At 37.5% G+C, this 20,686-nt stretch overlaps 1 protein-coding gene across 3 annotated transcripts in view; it reads right to left on the reverse strand.

Annotated features, from left to right (window-relative positions):
• Window positions 1-1,145: 1,145 nt before the first annotated feature.
• LOC131216857 (protein PHOX1-like) overlaps window positions 1,146-20,686 on the reverse strand; it is a 43,960-nt gene continuing 24,419 nt past the window's right edge. The window contains exons 3-4 of one of the 3 annotated variants that reach the window (XM_058211444.1): window positions 1,752-1,795; window positions 1,146-1,331 (exon numbers count right to left, since the gene is read on the reverse strand). The gene's annotated coding sequence lies outside the window, so the exon portion shown is untranslated. The remainder of the gene's footprint in view (window positions 1,332-1,751; window positions 1,796-20,686) is intronic. The other 2 variants (XM_058211443.1, XM_058211445.1) reach the window with 2 other exon arrangements.

The raw sequence follows: 20,686 nt of genomic DNA on the forward strand, positions 1-20,686 counted from the left end.
TGAACCAGCCTGGATTCATGGGCGGGGCATCAACATGATGGCACCCATCTAACGGACGGTATGGATCCTACCCACGTGTTTTCTTAAACAGAACAAGTTTTCTTGAATATGGATTGTAAATCTTCTTAAACAGTGCCATCCATTTCAACCATAGGACCCCATCCAATGACTTAAAACTCCCTATCATAACATAAATGAGAATGGAAAAGAACTCAGATTGCTTGCCAAGTTACTTAGAAGGCTTTTATCGTGCTGAGTAAACTCTGTTGGGCCCACAGTAAATGTATGTGGTTTATCCATGCCGTCCATCCATTTTTCCAGCTCATTTAAGGGGTTGAGCCCAAAATTGAAGAATATCCAAAGCTCAAGTGGACCACACTACTGGGGTATCTAATCCCATTCACTCTCCTAACACCACAGTAAACAGCGGGATAATGATTTCCACCGTTGAAACGTTGCTAGGGCCCACAGTGATGTTTATTTGTCATCTAACCTGTTCATAAGATCACACGGACATGGATGAAGGGAAAAAACAAATATCAGCTTGATTCAAAACTTCCGTGGCCCCCAAGAATTTTTCAATGGTAGACATTCAATTCACACTGTTTCCTGTGGTGTGGTCCACTTGAGCTTTGGATATGCTTCATTTTTTTGGCTCAAGCCCTAAAATTAAAATTATCTAGTAAAATGGATTGAAGAAGTGGATAAAATATATAAATCATGGTGGACCCCACAGAGTTTACTCAGTTCACATTCGCTTCCAATGGGAAAAAAAAAAAAAGATTTGTGGGCACCTGTGTTCACCAACCATCAGTGCGCATCCGTGTCTCACCATCCAAAGACGGCGGCCGACCATCCCCGCTCGCCATCTTTTGGCCATGTTGATGTGCAATGACTGAAGCAAAACAATGGATGCAGAGAAATTGGGCCCAAAAGAAGTTGGTTTTATGGTTGTAATAAAATTCACATTGTTTCCACCTTCAATTGAGAACATGGTACTAATAATACATTACAAATGAAAGCATATGTATCACTACAGATACATCATTCAATGAAAGAAAGGATAAAAAAAGAAAAGAAGCTACAAATTCAATCTTGCACTTACCATCAATACGGGAACTGAAGAGGGCAATGGCAGAAAGCAATAAAATGAAATTTCTGCTTCTTTTGTATGGTCCATGTCATGTCATAGGACGATTCACACCCCCACTTAAAGAATACTTTCTATAACTGCCTGTTAGTGTTGAAGACAAACATCTCAATTCAATAACTAACACTTCTTCTCTCCTGTGAGCAAATTACCAAATTCAAATACCATGCATCAAAGGAATCTGCAGAGATGCCAATCATTGAGTTCCAGTGAGAGTCCCAAATGAAAGCAGATTTCACACGAGCATACTAGAAATGAAATCTATGGCTGTGTTTGGATGCACAACTGAATTGAATTGTGAGCATTCAGTGTAATTAAGAGGAAACGATCGAATTGAAATGACATTTCATCACCATTGTTGTGAATACTGAATAGAGATGTTGCGATTCATTTCGTTTGATAATTCAGTTGAAATGAATTGCAATAACTTCATTAAATACAGATGAAAGGAACAAATATGGAGCTAGCCACTAATCATTTCATACTGAGGGACCATCTCTCATACAAAACAGCACAGTCGTTAAAAGTCCCAACTTGAAACACATGGAATTGCAATTACAGGTTTGTTTTCATTATGCATTGAAATGGAGTCATTTCTGACCTATTGAAACGATCCATTGCAATTCAATTCAATTGAGCAACAGACTGCAACCAAATGGAGGAAAGTTTGCATTAGATCAAACAATAAAATGTTGTGCCAAAAGATCTATAGCTCAATTTAAAAGAAAAAACACACATGCACACAAAACACAATCACATTCACCCTTTCATGATGGACCACAGGCCTAAAAATCAGGCCAATCCATGACTCAGGTAGGCCACACCATAGACAACAGTTGAGAGTGGACATCCACCCCTTGAAACCTTCATGATCGTTTATAAGGGCCCTACTGAGATGTGGTTTAGAAATCCAGCCCATCCATTGTGTGCGTGTCCCACTTGGATGAGGGGTCACACCAAGTTTCAGCCATATCCAAAACTCAGGTGGGCCCCAACAAGTGCTTTTAAATGTTTTAGGCTTGATTTCACACTATTTCAGATGGCATGGTCCACTTGAGTACACACATGCACACATATGTGCGTAATAGATGTTGAGAATAAACATCGAAAATATAAAAAAATAAATAGAAATAAAATATTTCACTAGGCTGAATCACGTATAAAATACGTTGTCCTTAAAGGGTGATTCGCCCCCTTATCAACTGCTGATGGGTTACAGGCGAATTGCTTCCAGGATAAGACAAGCCTTATCCAGATCCAACGTGCAGCAATCACGATAGGTCCACTGTGGAACAATATTAACGCAGTAGATTTTCTAGCAGACTCAGACGGTGAAGATGATCTAAGTATTTTAGAATGGAGTTATGGATCGTATCTAATTTGATGGGAGAGATGGTGTGTTGAGATGATGAAATCGGACTAGAATGGTCTAGTTTATATAGGCATCAGGTATAGTACCGTTGCTGTGTGGTATTCAATGGTCCAGAACGTTTGAAAACGTTTCTGGCCGTTGTCAATTAATCCCAAACGTTTCTAGTCGTCAGATCAGAAGATCTGACCGTTGGATCATCCTGGTCCGTCCATTTTCGGACCGTTTGGCTTTCAAGGCAGAGAGTCGTTTTTAAAAACTGCTGAACGTTTCGGATTTATGATCCGACCATTCTCAGTCTTCTATAAAACTGCCTAAAAGTGCGTCATCTAACGCCACTACAGCCACACTGCCTCACTGCCCACGCCCTCGCCCTCGCCCACGCCCGAGCGCGCGCGTGCGTGCGTGCGTGCTGGAACACAACCCGTGTTTCATCTCCTCCAAAAACTCCAAGTAAGAATACTCTTCACAAGTCCACATATAAACCACAAAAGTTTTCTTCACATTTCCTATGTGGGACAAAGCACACACACCGCACTTTTTAATTCAAAAAATTCAAAAAGCGTTTTGGCGGGAAAATCCCGAAATTTTGAAAATTTTGAATTTTCATTTTTATTATTTTAAAAACCATTGATTTTCAACAATCCCCCATTGGTTTTTTAAAACAATAAAAAATCTACTAGAATAATAACAGTTATAATGTATAAAGAAAGATATCTTGTGATTTGAATCTTTCCTTAGTGTAAATATTTTAAAGTTATTTCGAAATTTCTGGTTGCCGCAGCATTGAACCAATTATTTGTATATGATATAACCGAAAATACCACACACATAATAGCTCTTGCGTTAGATGTTCCTTTACAATCTCGCTTAGCACTTTTAATGGTCATGTGCTTAACCTGTTTCATGAACGATCTCGAGACAACTCTAACTCTCATGAAAAGCGGCACCACTTCTACGTTTACATAGGTGAAATCCTTCCAGTGTTTCCGTTAAAACACTTGTCCTGTTTGACTGGACTTCATTAAGAGTTTAATACTCATCCTTCTTTTAAAACGGCCAGCACTATCATCCTGGATGAGGTTATTAATTTATTTAGTGTTGAAATTTTTCACTTATTAGTGAATTGTTGTTACCCATTAAACCCAATATTTAGAGATTTTCTAATTTAGGGTTGGGTTTCTTTCGCTGGTGAAACTTTAAGTAAAGAGTTTCAATCCCATCCCTCTAGATGTTGTCCTTACTACCTCTCTCGTTGGAGGTTTAGTAAAAGGATCAGTCAAGTTATTACTTGACTTTACATATGAGATCGCAATGATTCCATCTTGAATCAATTGCCTTACATAGTCATGTCGCAAACTTATGTGTCTGGACTTCCCATTATAAGTACCGCTATAGGCTCTCGCTAGAGTGCCTTTACTATCACAATGAAGTAAAATATCCGGTATAGGCTTCACATAGAATGAGATTTCTAATAGAAGATCCCTTAACCATTTAGCCTCTTTGCATGTAGCAGCCAAAGCTATGAACTCAGATTCCATAGTTGAGTGCATTATACAAGTTTGTTTCTTAGATCCCCAAGATACAGCTGCACCTCCTAAGATGAATATCCACCCTGTAGTGGACTTGTTGTCCCCTGTACTCGATATCCAACTTGCATCGGTATATTCTTCCAATACTGCTGAAAATTCTGAGTAAAATAGCCCTAGTTCTTTGGTTTCTTTAAAATAACCTAGAACTCTACTTACTATTTTCCAGTGTTCAACACTTGGATTACTCGTACACCTACTTAGTTTACTCACAGCGTATGCTATATCAGGTCTTGTGCATTGCATTGCATACATAAGACTGCCTATAGCACTAGCATACTCTAGTTGTGCAATTGCTCTTCCACTGTTTTCTTTTAACTTGATACTTGGATCAAATGAGTCTTTGCCTCTTTAATTTTCAAGTGATTAAACTTGTTTATTATTTTCTCAATATAATGAGACTGGCATAATGCAAAACCCCCACCATGTTTTTTTAACTTTGATACCTAATATAGTATCCACTTGTCCAAGATCCTTCATTTTGAAAACTGAATAGAGAAACTTTTTTGTTTCAGTTACACCTTCCATTTTATTACTGATTATTAACATATCATCTACATATAAGCATATGATTACAACATAGTCATTACATACTTTTGAATATATGCATTTATTAGCAATATTATCTTCAAAACCATAAGACAGAACTTTAGAATCAAATTTATCATGCCACTGTTTTGGTGCTTGTTTTTAAAATCCATACAAAGACTTAATAAGTCTATACACTTTTCATTTCTTGATAGAACAAATCCTTCTGGTTGCTCCATGTAAACCTCCTCATCGAGATCACCATTCAGGAATGCTGTCTTCACGTCTATTTGATGGATATGAAGATGATGTATAGATGCTAGGGCGAATAAGATCCTAATCGATGTTATTCGAGCTACTGGTGAATAAGTGTCAAAATAATCGATTCCTTCTTTCTGTCGAAAACCCTTAGCAACTAATCTTGCCTTAAAGGTTTAAATTATACCATCTGTGTGATATTTTTTCTCAAATACCCACTTACAACCTATTGGTTTAGAACCTGAAGGTAGATCTACCAATTTCCATGTTTGGTTGGATATTATGAAATCCATTTCATCATTAATGGCTTCTTTCCAAAAAACGGAGTCTCTTGAAATCATAGCTTCACTAAAGGTTTCAGGTTCATCTTCTATAATTAAAACCATAGGTATTTTCTTAATCACCTTCTCTCTATCACCCTCAACTTGAAAAGAGAGTCGCTGAGAGTCTATTTGATCAGGATCAAAACTTTTTTCTACTCTTGCTCTTTGACTCCCACGAGGTTCCCTAGGAGTTTTTTCTTCTATTTCTGTTTCTTTTATAGTTTCATTAGGAGATTGAATCTCAGCATTCTTTTTCTCCATGAATACTGAATTCTCAAAGAACTCTATATCTCTAGACTCTATGATTACATTGGAGTCTAAATCTAGAAGTCTATAGGCCTTACTATGTTGTGCATATCCTATAAGGACGCACTTGACAGCTCTAGGTCCTAACTTAGTTCTTTTAGGTTCTGGAGTTCTGCAGTATGTAAGACACCCCCACACTCTAAGATACCCTATGTTTGGTTTTCTTCCTTTCCATATTTCGTATGGAGAGGTCTTGGTTTTCTGACATGGAATTCGGTTTAAAACATGACATGCAGCTAACAGTGCTTCTCCCCATAGGTTTAATGGCAACTGTGCTTGTATTAGCATTGAGTTGACCATTTCTACTAATGTCCTATTTTTTCTTTGCCACACCATTTTGTTGTGGTGTATAAGGTACTATGCACTAATGTATTATGTCATGTTCTTCACAATAGTTAGAAAAGTCATTAGAGAAATATTCTCCTCCTCGGTCACTATGAAGGATTTCAATATTTTTGTCTAATTGATTTTCTACTTCAGATTTATAGATCTTAAATGCATTAAATGCTTCATTTTTCGATTTTAACAGATATAAATATACATATCTTGAACAATCATCTATAAATGTTATAAAGTACCAATTACCTCCACGGGTAAGAACGCCATTTAGTTCACATATGTCAGTATGCACTAGGTCTAATATTTGAGATGATCTCTCAACGCTAGGGAATGGTTTCTTGATTATTTTAGACCGTATGCATACTTCACATTTATCTTTGTCACTATCATTGTATGATATTAGGCCGTTCTTAGCCATGAGTTTTATGGTACTGTAGCCAATATGAGCTAGTCTACCATGCCATAGTGTTACAGACTCAATCATGTAAGCAGAAGAATTCTTTTCATTCAGAGATCATTTGATCGTCCCATTACAAGCGTATCCCTTATACACAAAGTTCTCATTCTTAGACAAGATCAGCTTGCCTAATTCAAACACAACCCTAATCCCAGGTTTACTTAAGAGATCCCCTGAGACAAGATTCCTCCTTATGTCTGGGACATGTAATACGTTGGTCGGGATTACCTTCTTTCCAGAGGTAAAAAGTAATTCCACAGTTCCTTTTCTTGCAACTTTCGATCGACCTTCATTTCCTATTTGAACCTCTTGACTATTGGTCTCATCTTCATAGGTTTAGAAGGGAGATCGATCGTTGCATACATGGACCGTGGCACCTATATCATACCACCAACCAGAAATTTTCTCTTGAACTAGGTTCACTTCTGTGATCATGGATACGATTTCATCGTCTACTGCATTAGCCTCTTTCTTAGGCTTTTTTCAGTCCCTACAGACTTCGGCGAAATGCCCGGTCTTGCCGCAGACATAGCAAGCTCCTTTAGGTTTGTCGTTTTTCTTCTTTTGGATTTTCTTGAATTTCCCTTGATCTTTGTTAGGTTTAAGGGAATCAGCTTTCTCATAAGTACCATTTTGGGATGGCCGCTCTACTGCGTTCACCTTAGATGAGGATGCACCATTAGCGTCATCCTTTTTGTCTCTGTTACAAGATTCTTCTTCAATACAAAGATGCTTCTGGATTTGTTCCAGGGTGAACTCTTCGGATTTATGCAGTAGTTTCTTCCTGTAGTCTTTCTAGCTCGAAGGCAACTTTGCGATTATAGCTCCGACTTGAAAGGATTCAGGAAGATCAATTTTTATAGCTTTTATTTTATTTACAATAAGCTGCAGTTCTTGGATTTGGGCAAGCAGCGGTAGATTGTCTACCATCGTGAAGTTGAAATACCTGGCAATTAGAAATTTCTGTGTAACTTCCTCTTCAGCCTTGTATTTGTATTCCAGCGCGCTCCAAATTTCTTTCGCTGATGTGATCCCCGTGTACAAATCGTACAACCGATCAGAGAGAGCATTGAGGATGTTGCCACGATACAGCAATTCATCTTCATGTCGCTTGATTCTAGCAGCAACCTGTTCTAGAGTGTCAGTGTCCTTTGCTTCAGGCAAAGGCTGGAGAGTCAGGTCCAGGATGTAGAAGATCTTCAGAGCGGTCAGCAGGAATTTCAGTTTGTCCTGCTATCTAGTGAAATTTGAACCATCGAATCGGTCCAATCGGATCAAATCCTGGTTCGTTAGTTTGACTGATGCAACACTTTCAGCGTCCATAATCACGCTTTAAGATTGTTGAGAATAAACACCGAAAATATAAAAAATAAATAGAAATAAAATATTTCACTAGGCTAAATCACGTATAAAATATGCTGTCCTTAAAGCGTGATTCGCCCCCTTATCAACTGTTAATGGGTTACAGGCGAATTGCTTCCAGGATAAGACAAGCCTTATCTGGATCCAGCGTGCAGCAATCATGATAGGTCCACTGTGGAACAATATTAACGTAGCAGATTTCTTCTGGCAAACTTAGATAGTGGAGATGTTCTAAGTATTTTAGAATGGAGCTATGGATCGTATCTGATTTGATGGGAGAGATGGTGTGTTGAGATAATGAAATCGGACTGGAATGGTCCAGTTTATATAGGCATCAAGTATAGTACCGTTGCTGTGTGATATTCAATGGTCCAGAACGTTTGAAAACGTTTCTGGTCGTTGTCAATTAATCCCAAACGTTTCTGGTCGTCAGATGTAGGACAAAGCACACACCGCACTTTTTAATTCAAAAAATTCAAAAAGCGTTTTGGCGGGAAAATCCTGAAATTTTGAAAAATTTGAATTGTCATTTTTATTATTTTAAAAACCACTGATTTTCAACAATAGATAGATATAAAAGCTAAATAATGTCCTGCACGAACGCACGCACATGTGTTTGTGTGTGATAGATAGATGTAAAAGCTAAATAATGTCCCAAAACACCGGCTACTTAATACTGACCAAAGGCATCACAACTTCAAATCTAGAAAGTAGGTTTAATGACTACAAACATCATTTAGCCAAAACCAATACAAGATCATTTCAAGCATAAGTCAAGGATTAAAAGCTCTAGGAACAATAAGCATCTTAGCAAATAGAGTTGCACTGTTAAAGATACTACAAAGATCATGGGATGAAATGCAAGCCTGCTGCTTGGAAAGGCATCTAAAATTAACTGTTGCTGGAGATGATAGATGTTAAGTTTTACTTCTTGAGACAAAACATCATACACGCATCTCAAATATAAATGAAAGATAGGTTTTACATGAGACTGTCTTAAAATTGGACTGGAACAAACAGTCAAAACCATTTTGGACTGGAAACAACCACAAAAATGAGCCAGATCACTACAACCTAGGTGAATTGATAGTCAACTGTTTTCTTGAGAAAATGTAAGATTACCTAATGAGCTCGAACCTACAACCTTCTTTTAGAAAGATGTCCTATCCAAGGTATCCCGTATCGGTATCGGTTGGCGTAACAGTGCCCTCCAATAACGATATGGATATAGGGGCGTAACGGCAATATGGGGGTGTAACGGCGATACGAGGCCGTAACGGTGCTTCTTTTTTTTCTTTTTCTTTTTTGCCTAAAAAAATATGAAAAAATATGGATTAAATCCGAAATATTCTAAGCATTCTAAATATGCATTCATTTATAAATTGGAACATGTTTATTGTGGTGTAACGGTCCACTCTTTGGTGAGAAGTTGAATTGGACTGTCTGATTAATTTTTGAACCAGGTAACCTGAATTTGACTACAAAATTCATATATTTAATTTTCTAAATATCTAATTTATATACTTAACAATTTGATATCGTTTCTCCCAATAGTTCTTTAAAAAAATGAAATTAAATTCAGGTAGATGGCGTTGCCAATTTGGGGCTGACTTGGAGGACCAATCTATGCCCCAAATTAGCCTCAAATTCATGCAATTTATTGCCATTATCCCACTTATGAATTGGTGGACATTTATTGGATAGTGAATCATGAAAAAAATCAAAAGGCCCTATTTTAAAAAATAAAAGTCCACAAATTAACAATTAAAACTATTCAAACAATTTGATTTTGGCATTGTGAGTTAGCAATTGCAGTCCATAATTTAATTGGTAAATTTTAAGTTAATATATGTCTCGTGTACAATTTTTTAAGGGCCCGAATTAGGCGGGACTCGGATTGTGAAGTGTAGCACACGTGTTAAAGTTTTTTGGGCCCCACCCGTGATGAATATGTTATATCCACACCGTCCATCCATTTTGCCAAATAATTTTAGGGCATGAACCCAAAAATAAGGCACATCCAAAGCTCAGGTGGACTGCACCATAAGAAACAACAATAATTAAACGTTCACCATTAAAAATTTATTAGGGGCTACAAAAGTTTTAGATCAAGCTGACATCTGTGTTTTCCCTTCATCCATGTCAGTGTGACCCAATTAATATGTTAGATTGAAAATAAACATTACAGTGGACCCTAAGAAATTTTTAATGGTGAGCATTCTATAACCACTATTTCCTATGGTGTGGTCCACCTGAGATTTGGATATTACTAATTTTTTCGATCCTGACCTAAAATGACGTGGCAAAATGGAGGGACGACATGGATAAAATATATACATCATGGTGGGGCCCACTCGGGTCTGATCACGAGGTATGTGTTATATCTAAACCGTCCATTCATTTGACGAGCTCGTCTTAAGGCTTGAACAGATTGGATGGAAAATAAACGTTATGGTGGGCCCTACGAATTGTTTAATGGTGAAAATCATTATCTCCACTGCTATTTTTGGTGTGGTCCAGAAGATCTTTGGATATAATTCATTTTTTTGCTAGTGCTCTAAAATGATATCTGAAAATAGATGAACAGTGTAGATATAATAAATACATCACTGTGGAGCCCACGTAACTTTGATCTCCTTTGAACCATTCGTACAACTAGGAGCTCGAGGAGTGTCAGCGCTCGTCTTAGCATGACACGTACCTACAGCAGCTAGCTGGTGTGTGGTACACCTGCGAATAAAAAAAGAAGGGAGAGAGAGGGAAACCGAAAAGAAAAAAGAGGGAGAGAGAGAGAGAGAGAAGAAGAAGAAGAAGAAGAAGGACACCGCGGCCGCAAGCCGCAGCTGCCCGAGAAGAAGAAGAAGAAGAAGAAGAGGAGGAAGATGAAGAAGAAGAAGAAGAAAAGAAAGAAAAAAAGGTAAGTTTTTTTTTTTTTCCCTATTTTTCAAGGCCCATAACAGCCGTTATGAGTCCGTAATGGCCATTATGGCCCGTAACGGCTGTCATGGTCACAAAATCCGTGGGGTGCCCGTTTCGACCCCGTATCGCGTAACGGTGTCAGCCGTTACCGTTACGTATCGGCCGATACGGCCGTATCGTAACGGATATGGGACACCTTGGTCCTATCCCTTGAGCTGAGGTGTTTTACTTGTTTATTTCTTTCATGTTGTTCTTTTATTCAATTATACCTCGAGAAGATATTCCCGGTCAAAATGGGTTAGATTGGAGCAAATAATCTGAAAAAGGGGTCAGGTCTGATAAGGGTTTTAAGCTATCATCCAAACGTTTTGAATTCAATTTTTTTTAATGGTGTTCTCGTTGCTTTCTTTTGAAATCTCTTTTTGCCCAGTCAATGTACATTAGAGATTTTTTATTCATAAAAATTAATATCTAAAATCCAACACATTGGTTTCTACCAATGAGTTATGAATGCATCTAATTCAGGGATATATTGCCCATCTCTGTGATCTTCTTATTCGATTTGCACTGAAAGAATGCATGGATAGAATCTGGTAAATCTGTTCTATTCAATCACCAACTGAAACAGGCACGATCTAAATTGAGATTTGGCCACAAACACCCTCATATAAGATTTTTTATTTTTATTTTTTTTTAAAGACCAATGTACATTTTGCCATCCAACCTGAGTAAATAAGTAATTAAGCAATGCTGCAAGGGGTACTTTATTCTTGTTTGGATAGAGAACGGTAAATTGACCTTTTTGTTTTACATCAGGGCAAACCGAATTAAACACATTCTTTTTTCAATAAAACGTTTTTTGTTAAAAAAATAAATAAATAAATAAATTTGGGGGCTGCCACCCATTGTGCAAAATTGAGCGGAAGATGATTTAAAAAATAATAATAATAATTTACAAAGGGGTTAATTTATATGTAGATTGCTTGAAAATGATTTAAGAGAGGCAAAGAACACCATTCGACAATCTATATAAATAATTCTTCAGACATACATGCCCATTTTTTCACTCCATTTTTTTTTTTTTTTAAAAAAAAAAAAAAAAGTCCAAACAGTATTAAACCCAAACTTCCATTCTCTGAACTTTTGGCATTTTTGTTGTTTTGACCGAATTGCTGACCCTATTGTTTATGATCAAGACTGAAGATAGTGAACTACTTCAACATTTTCTCTCACAAAGTGTCAATCCATCTTGATATATTTTGGTCTTCATGCAACTTAGGATGAAGTTGATCTAGAATGCACATTGGTTATCATCCAAATGATACCTCCGGTAGAAGAAGCTGAAAGAACTTTTAAGACTTGCAAGATCCAAGCATTTTTGTATTTACTCAACTTTCAAGTTTGACATTAAAACCACATTGGTTTTTGTATTTACACTTCAGATTTTCACAAGAAGTGGAAGGGTAATTTTAGAAAAAGGCGATCAACTATTGCCATACCATAACATCCCAGATGTTACCATTTTAGCTTAAATTCAGCATATTGCTCGTTATGTGTATTTTCCCTTAGTTAACGTGAATTTTAACTTCTTTTGTGAATAACTCTTTATCCGTAATGATTTAGACGAGGATTATTTTGTAAGTTTTGCATAGAAACATGCTTAGAACCATGTAGAATCATTACATTTCCCAAAAACTCTCAAATCAGAAATAATTACGAAAATGTCATTAACCTAGACCCCTGATTTTTATATCACATGATTCCTATGATCCGTTCGACCTGAGATTTTATCACATGCCTATCCATTATAAATGAACCGTATATGTCAATTTTCAGCCCTTGGATCATAGTAAAAATTACCCAATTTCAAAATCAGCCCCTTAACCCTTGATTTTAGCGTCCATCAAGTGAAAAAAGTTAATGGGTAATCACAGTCGAATATTTCCCTTCATGACTTGTATCTCCCAACACATGTAACGAATGTGTGATATGAGTGTCTCGCCTTGATAAACCTTTTTTTCTTAAACTCAAGTTACATTGTTTTTGGAAATACCAAGTTTTCCAAATCTCCCCAAATTCCATAAAGTGGACCTTCCAATTTACCAACTTCCCACCGTTAATCGTAACCCAAATTTTGACCACACCTTGGCCTTATATGACTATGAGATTATACAAAATTTAGACCTCGATCTATGATCCTACACCGTTGAATGATAATCACCCTAAAGCCAGTCTTTGCATTTTGACAAAATAGTGAAATCTCAGATTTATACATTTCCCACCATCAATCTACCACCAATTTTTGCCCAATCGTTTGCCTATCATGACTATGCATTTCCTCCAATTCTGGACCTCGATCAACAGGACTGGACCCTTTAAACAAGATCAAGTCCGTTTTGGCCCACCTGGGTGTCCTATGATCAAACTGAGACTTACACCTTAAAGATCTCATAAATCTCATCATTTCTATGGTTTTATCCCCTTGATCAACAACTCCTAGAAAGCCTAAAAGCAGGAATACTGATGGGGACATTAGAGGACTTACTCGGGTGTACCAGAGACGGATACGATCACCCACATCAACGCAGTTTTCTTTGTTGATGGGAGATGAGTTCCAGATGAGGCCTGTCGGGCCATTTTGAAGACCCCACATGCATTGGACGTGCATCAGGAAGACCCCACTTTGGGATGATGCATGTGGGCTGCTTAGAAGACTGTTTTAGTCATATGATTTCTATTTCATGTCGATCTGACCGTTGGATCTTGGCGATTAGGTCACCGGATCTTCCTGATCTAGGCCCCTTGAACTCTGATCTTGCTTTCTTTATGTTTGTTGTTATTTTTAGAATTTATTTTATGGTTGAGATTGATAATAAATGTTTTAGTTTTTTTTATTTTAGGTGATGGGCCACTTCACTTAAGTGAGTGACATAATTGTAATTATGTTGAATTTTTTATTATAAAACCACAGGGGAGTGGAGTTCCAACCCTAGTAGTGTTATTGAGAAGAAAGAAAAAAGAAAGAAGCTCTCTTTTGTGAATGAATTTTCCTCGTGTTTTAGGGTTCGTGAGAAACCCTCCCTTCCAATTGAATTGTGGAAGGGTGGAAGCTTGTTTGGTAGTGGATTCCCCAAGGTACATTATTCGTCTTCCTCTTATTCGAAAGGTATGATTCTTCTTACATCCTCCCTCTCCTTTCATCGAAATTTATTCTTCTTCTTTTTCTCGTCTTCCTATTTTCCTTTCCATTACAACCTTCTAAACCCTAGATTCTTTGAATCCCTAAAAACCTCATTCTTAAATTTCCATCCATGAATCCAAAACCCTAATCAAAATCTTAAATTTTTTAATTTTTATTTTTATGTGAATCCTTCCCAAAACCAGAATTTTGCTTGCATCATTATCTATCCACGTGGTTATTACACTACACACACTAAATAAGAAATCCCTACTTCCAAGTGGGGCCACTCTTGAACTATTTTATATTTTCATGCACCGTGTATGCGAAAACCTAGGATCTTCATGTTATAAATCTGAATTTCCGAATCTATTATGAGGATATGCTTGATTATATATGTTGATTGCTGAAATTTATGTGTAATTGATCTCCCATCTTGCATCCTAGGATAGTTTCTATTATCCAACATCAAATACATATATCAACCCCATCAACCATGAATCAAGAACTTCACCCATAGGCTAATGGGGGCGTCCAATCGAGAAACTAATCTATACACTCATGAGAAAAAATTCAACCACTATCCGTAATCAATTATTCCCTATCTGATGAGAGTTTTAAATCTCAAAAATCGTGGACCAATTGAGAGATCTCATCATTCAAGTTACTCCTTAAAGAGGAAGTTTTCTTAATCCAAAACTAATCCTAATGGAATGGGGCCTAACCTAACTATGTTCCCACCATCCATCAAGGATGTAACTTTGAGTGATGACTTGTCTAGTGAGACTATGAGTTTTAGTGGAAAGAGTGGACCCGATCAATGCACCATGACTGTTCATTAGCCTTTTTCAAGATCACCCGTTGTATGTAGTGGACCACCTAGAAAATCATATATTCCGACTCTATTTTCCATCCTAAATTAGGTGAGCATAGTGGATTTCCAAACACATCAGCCCCTGGACTGCAAGTGGGCAGCCCCTCCTTACATACATGTGTGCATGCCCAACCCCATTACACGACATGTGCACGCCCATCCCTCTCCCATATATCTCTTTTACCCCACACGTCCAGCCTTATTCTAGCTCTATTCCAGCCCTACATGTCAGAGAGAAAGAGAGAGGAGCGGACACCCCACCTTTGGACATCCCACTCTAACCATCGTCCCTCTTCATCAATTGGACGTGTAGCCCTTCTAGCAGCCTTAGAAGCGTGTGAACACCTTCTCCCCTTCTAATTCATCTAGGGTTTCATCTTATGCAAAGATGAGGAATCCTTTCATGCTTTTATTCAATGATAACTAGTTTTCCTTCTAAACTATGCATTGTTTCCTTTGTTTGTCAATATGTATGTTTAGATCTATAATAATTATGTTTAATTTCTGTTTTATGGTGATTATACGCAGTGAATATTGTGATGGATGATGGTTATGGTTTGATATTGAATTGGAACAAGATTAGGTCTAACCCTAGACTACATAAAGAAAGGTTCATGAATTAAGTTAATATGATGATGAAAACCACATAACTAGTGGGCTGTGGGGAAACATGGGGAAAACGGTAGAATTTTCCAATGAACCTTCAGGAAATTCTAAAATACACATTTGCATATTTAAGAATCAAATGATAGGGAAAAAGGGACATATTTGCATATTTAGGAATCAAATAATAAGTTTCCCTTTAATGGGGCCTAAAAGCATGTACTGTTGACTTGGGGAAACATTGGGGAAACATGGGGAAATGGTGGATCCATCCTTCCATCCAACCATCCATCTATGCATGCACATACATGCATACATACAAACACACATGCATGATTCATCCATCTATCCATGCACACACATATACACATCCATCAATCCATCCAACCAACCAACCATCCATGTATACATCCATCCATCCATCCACCCTTCCATCCATGCATGCATAGATATACACACATACAAACATGCATTTCATCATACAACCATGCACCCATAAAATAATTGAAATGAATTTTTTAATAAACAGATTTTTGGCTATATTGATAACATTGGTGATATTATTGAAATATCACCGATACACTAGCAACAAGCAACACCTAGAATTTACACAGTCGGAAATATTAGCGATATTGATACCTAGGCGATACAAGAGACATCTATAATTTACACAGTCGAAAACATTGGCAATACATTGCCGATATTGATACATTAGCGAAATTTAGTGATATATCATCAAGACCTAGAATTTCTAATACTACCAGTGCTATCGGTATCACTATCGGTGTTCTCGGTATCAGCGAGTTGGAGATACAAATAATATTGTGGATATTTCGATAATATCAAGGATACTTTATACAACTTAGGATGATGTCCTATGATGGTGGATTATGTGAGAACATATACACCGAGTCTACAAGATACGCCCACTAGACTAGCCCACATGAACCCTATATGTTGTAGTTTGGGTTATAACCTAATTGATGGGGTGTTTATAGCTTGTTTGATGGTGTTTAATATGACGTTTTATGCGAGTTTTGATCTCTAGATCTTTTGAATAATATGATAATTATATATATATAGACGTTTGGTTATGGATTTGAGGATGGTTTCATGTGGAAGATGAAATTATGTTGAAACTATGGATGTTTCATGATGAGAAACCTATGTTAATGGACATGATGTTCATGTGTAATGGTGTGATGATGGAATATTATATTTGAATGCTACATCTCAAGGAAGCCACCCATTCCATCGTTTATGGAAACATAGTAACGATTATGGAAAATCCATGTGATTGGATTGTTGATTGATTATGGAAAATCCATGTGATTGGATTGTTGATTGGTTATGGAAAATCCATGTGGATGGATTGATGTGAATTATGGAAGATCTAAGTGGTTGAATTATCTTTGATTGTGGATACGTGTGGATAATGGATGGTTGGATTCATGTGTAGCATCAACGTTTAAGATATGATCGTTCCTCCATGAATGGTATCATGTGAAGGGTAGCAGCTATCTTAGGGTGTGGTGGACCATGAGGATGGAATGTGGTGGTAACTTGGAGAGTGTGTGCATTATTAAACTGGTTGGATGTTAAATTAATTAAATGATTAGACTAATCTCATGCATTCATAGGGATCCAAGAGTTGGATCAACCCCTTTATGTGTTATAATATAGAAAGTGGTGGGTTCTATAGTTGTACACTATCTAGTGAAAGTGGTTGGCTCACCGTTTCATTAGTTGGGTTTCTTTTAGAGCATGTGAGAGTGGTGGGATCATCGTCTCACAGGTGGCTCAGTAAAATCTGATGACTAGTAGCTAATGAGAGTGGTAGGATCACCGTTTCATTTAGTCAGGGTGCCTTCATCAAAGCATGCATATCATGCATTACATTGACCAAGATTTTCTTAATGGATGTTTTGTTTTGTTATTACGCATTAATTGATTATGCTATTATTGAGATGATCTTGAGGGATGCCCTCATTGAGTGAACCTAGGCAACTCATTCCTCGTGTGGAAAAACAATTGTAGACTGTGCAAGTGATGATCCAATAAGTGAGCCAGAACTTCGAGGCGAGGAGTATGAAGGTTCAAGGCAACAAATGGCAGATGATGAAGCCAATGTGACTTAATCGAGAATTATTTACTTTGTTTATGTTGCTTTGTTAGGATTAATTTATTTAAATTTGAATTTATAATAAGTCCTCAATGGGAGGACAAAACTTAGACTATGTTATTTGGTTTGATTTCAACATTTGGTGAATGGAGCTTAAAATGGTGAACTTAATGGAATAACAGTTATTTTCCGTCATTTATATTATGAATGCCACTAATTTGTGATAATTTTGATAATGTAAGGAATATGCAGGTTTATACCTTTGACATATTCAAATTAACACCTGGGAACTTGGCCCTTCGTGCTGTCCACGAAAGACAAAATTTCAGGGCGTTACACATACTTTATCCCAAAAGAAAACAAAAAACCCATATATGCAACTATTTTTTCTTGGGTGTGGGTCGAGTCCAGGCTAGGTCCATTTTAGTATGACCCAAATCGAACCCATTTAAAAACTGGATCCAAGTAGGGTGGTATCAGTTGATTTTGAGAAGATCTAGACTTGACCCATTTAGTAATTTAGATCAAACTTTTGGACCTAGACCAGCTCCATGGATCTAAATTTTGGATCCAAACCCATTAGTTTCTGGTTCAAGTCCAATGACCCACTAGGTTGACCCAACCCATTTGCCCCCTAGTGGTGCATACATGCCAAATGGGTGAGTGTTGAAGAGTCTGAAAGTCCAGAACAACACCCTCTTATTAATACATGATTCTAAACCCTCTTTGCAGGTTTGGCTTTCACAAGGTTAGATATGTGAGAAAATCATCGTCGACTATTGCTCATATGCAATTTAGCAAACCATGGCCCACTAAGCATCCAGGGCACCCAACAAGTGTACCTATCAAAGGAGGTGCAAATATAGATCTACGAGCTGTCCAATTGAAGGAAAGGCTATCAAATTGACTTTTGGAGCCCTCAAGTCTAAATGGATGAGGTCCTAGTTGTTCAATCAAATTGTGGGGCCAACAAGTTCGATCACGTGTGTCAAATAAATGAAAGTTTGGACAGTGGAGCTCACAAGTCCAATTGAGTGTCCTCTTTGTGAGTAGTACAAACGATAGGTCCATTATGAATCCAGGCCACCCAACAAGCATTCATATCAAAGGAGGTCCAAATATGGATCTCCGAGCTGTCCAATTGAAGAAAAGGCTATCAAGTTGACTTGTTGAACCTACACATCTAATTGGATGATGTTTTTAGTTGTTAAATCAAATTGCAGGGCCAACAAGTCCGATCACATGGGTCAAATACATGAAACATTTGGACAGTGGGGGTCACAAGTCCAATTGAGCATCCTCTTTGTGATTTGTACAAACTGTAGGCTTCTAAAGACCATTTGGTTAAAAGAATTTTGAGTACTGTTGGGATTTAATTGTCATTTACTTTCCTTTTTTGTGGTAAGACTCATTATAGAGTAATAAGGAGTAAGATTCTAAATTAGTTTGGGAAATAAGTGAACCAATAGGATAAAAGTAGGATTTAGTATTAAGTGGGAATTTTATTGTAAACAGGCTTAGAAATACCCAAGAGGCCACACACACACACACACACACACGCACACACACACACACATATATATATATATCATCTTCACTATTTTTGTTGTTTCGACGTATTCGTCTATTCTAGAAGAGAGATTCATCTAGTCCTAATTCAGGCATATGGAAGACTTGCAAATCATTCCACAGTCCTTTCATTGGTGCCTATTCTTACAATAAAGGAGATTATTCTACAATTAGTATGTACACTCTCTCTTAAATTGAGTTCAATCCTTTCCCTTGCTACATCAACCATTGTACTTTTCTAATGTAGGAGCATTTTCACATCAGGGCTTGAGCAGGGTGGCATGTGGGATGCGGGGCACACTCAGGGTGGGCGGTTCATATGAGGCAGGTGGCTTATGTGAGGTGGAACCTATGTGATGTGGGGCCCACGAGGGGGGTTCGGCCGAAGACCTAACCCATGGGATGTAGAGCCTAGGCTATGAGATAAAGGGATTGACTCGCCACACTCTATCAGTTCGAGCTTTTAGAGCGAGTGGTTAGTTGTCCTACATTAATGTGTTATCAAAGCAGAAACGCTCATGTTCAAGACTTCTTACCGGGGGTGATTAATACAGAGGCATTTTCACACCGGGCTCAAGTGGGGTGGCCTGTAGGATGCAAGGGCACACTCAGGGTAGGCAGCTCATGTGAGGCAGAACCCATGTGATGTGGGGCCCACGAGGGGAGTTCGGCCGAGGACCTAACCCATGGGACAAGGGGCCTGGGCTGTGAGATAAAGAGATTAAGTCGTCATGCTCTATCAGTTCGAGCTTTTAAAGCAAGTGGTTAGTTGTCTTGCATCATTTTCTTCGACAAGGTTGGAGGTGAACTAGTTGGAGAAACATCTTTTTGTATGTTCATTTAATAATTGATATTGTTGAGCATGTTGAATATGACTTTTTTTCTTGGTTTTGACATTTTCGTTTATTCAGATTGGTGGAATTCAAAAGGTGGCAAGGAAAATGTCATGTCTGAGAAACACTATAGATAAGGAAATCCATGGAAAAGAATCCTAAAATGTTTGCTTCTTTTAGTTTTTCTGATTTCTAGGAAATGCATAATGGTCAATGGTCATGAAGTGAAATGTCTCTCAAAAAGTGTGAGAATGAGGATTATCAAGTTTCTCTGAGGAAAAGGAAAAGAACCTTTTGTTTTAGTAAAACCATGGAAAGGTAAACAATTTTTCCACCGGTTACTTTATTATTGCAATCGGCAGAAAATGTAGCATGCAAGGAAAATATATAAATTTCCAAGGTAGAAATAGAATTCTACCAATCCAAACAAACCCGACAAAGTTGACTTTCTTCAATACCTTGCTTCCCATTTTAAAAAATAAAAAAATAAAAATTAAAAATTAAAAAAATGAATACTGTTCTAGGCATCTATTCAAATACCATTGAGTGCAAACTTATGCATTTTGGCCTCTCTTTTGTTCTTTCTTTTTCTTTCTTTCTTTCTTTCTTTCTTTCTTTTTTTTTTTCTTTTTTCTTTTTTTTTTTTTTTTTGAAGGTTTGGAAATTTTATTAAAGAAAAAGCCAAAAGAGGAAACAAGAAGGATGACGATACATTATCCAGCTAATACAAACAAGAAGAATTCCCCCAGCTACCCTAAAAAGCATCAACCAGGCAACTTATTAAGTTCTTCATCAGCCCTAGCCCATTTTATGACAAACCACTTAGCTTTGTGAAACATTTCAATTGGACTTGAAGATTTATCTTTTAAAGTCCTGTTGATGCAAGTCCTGTTGTTGCACTCCAACC

This window comes from Magnolia sinica, chromosome 10 (assembly GCF_029962835.1).
Source record: "Magnolia sinica isolate HGM2019 chromosome 10, MsV1, whole genome shotgun sequence".
Classification (NCBI taxonomy): domain Eukaryota; kingdom Viridiplantae; phylum Streptophyta; class Magnoliopsida; order Magnoliales; family Magnoliaceae; genus Magnolia; species Magnolia sinica.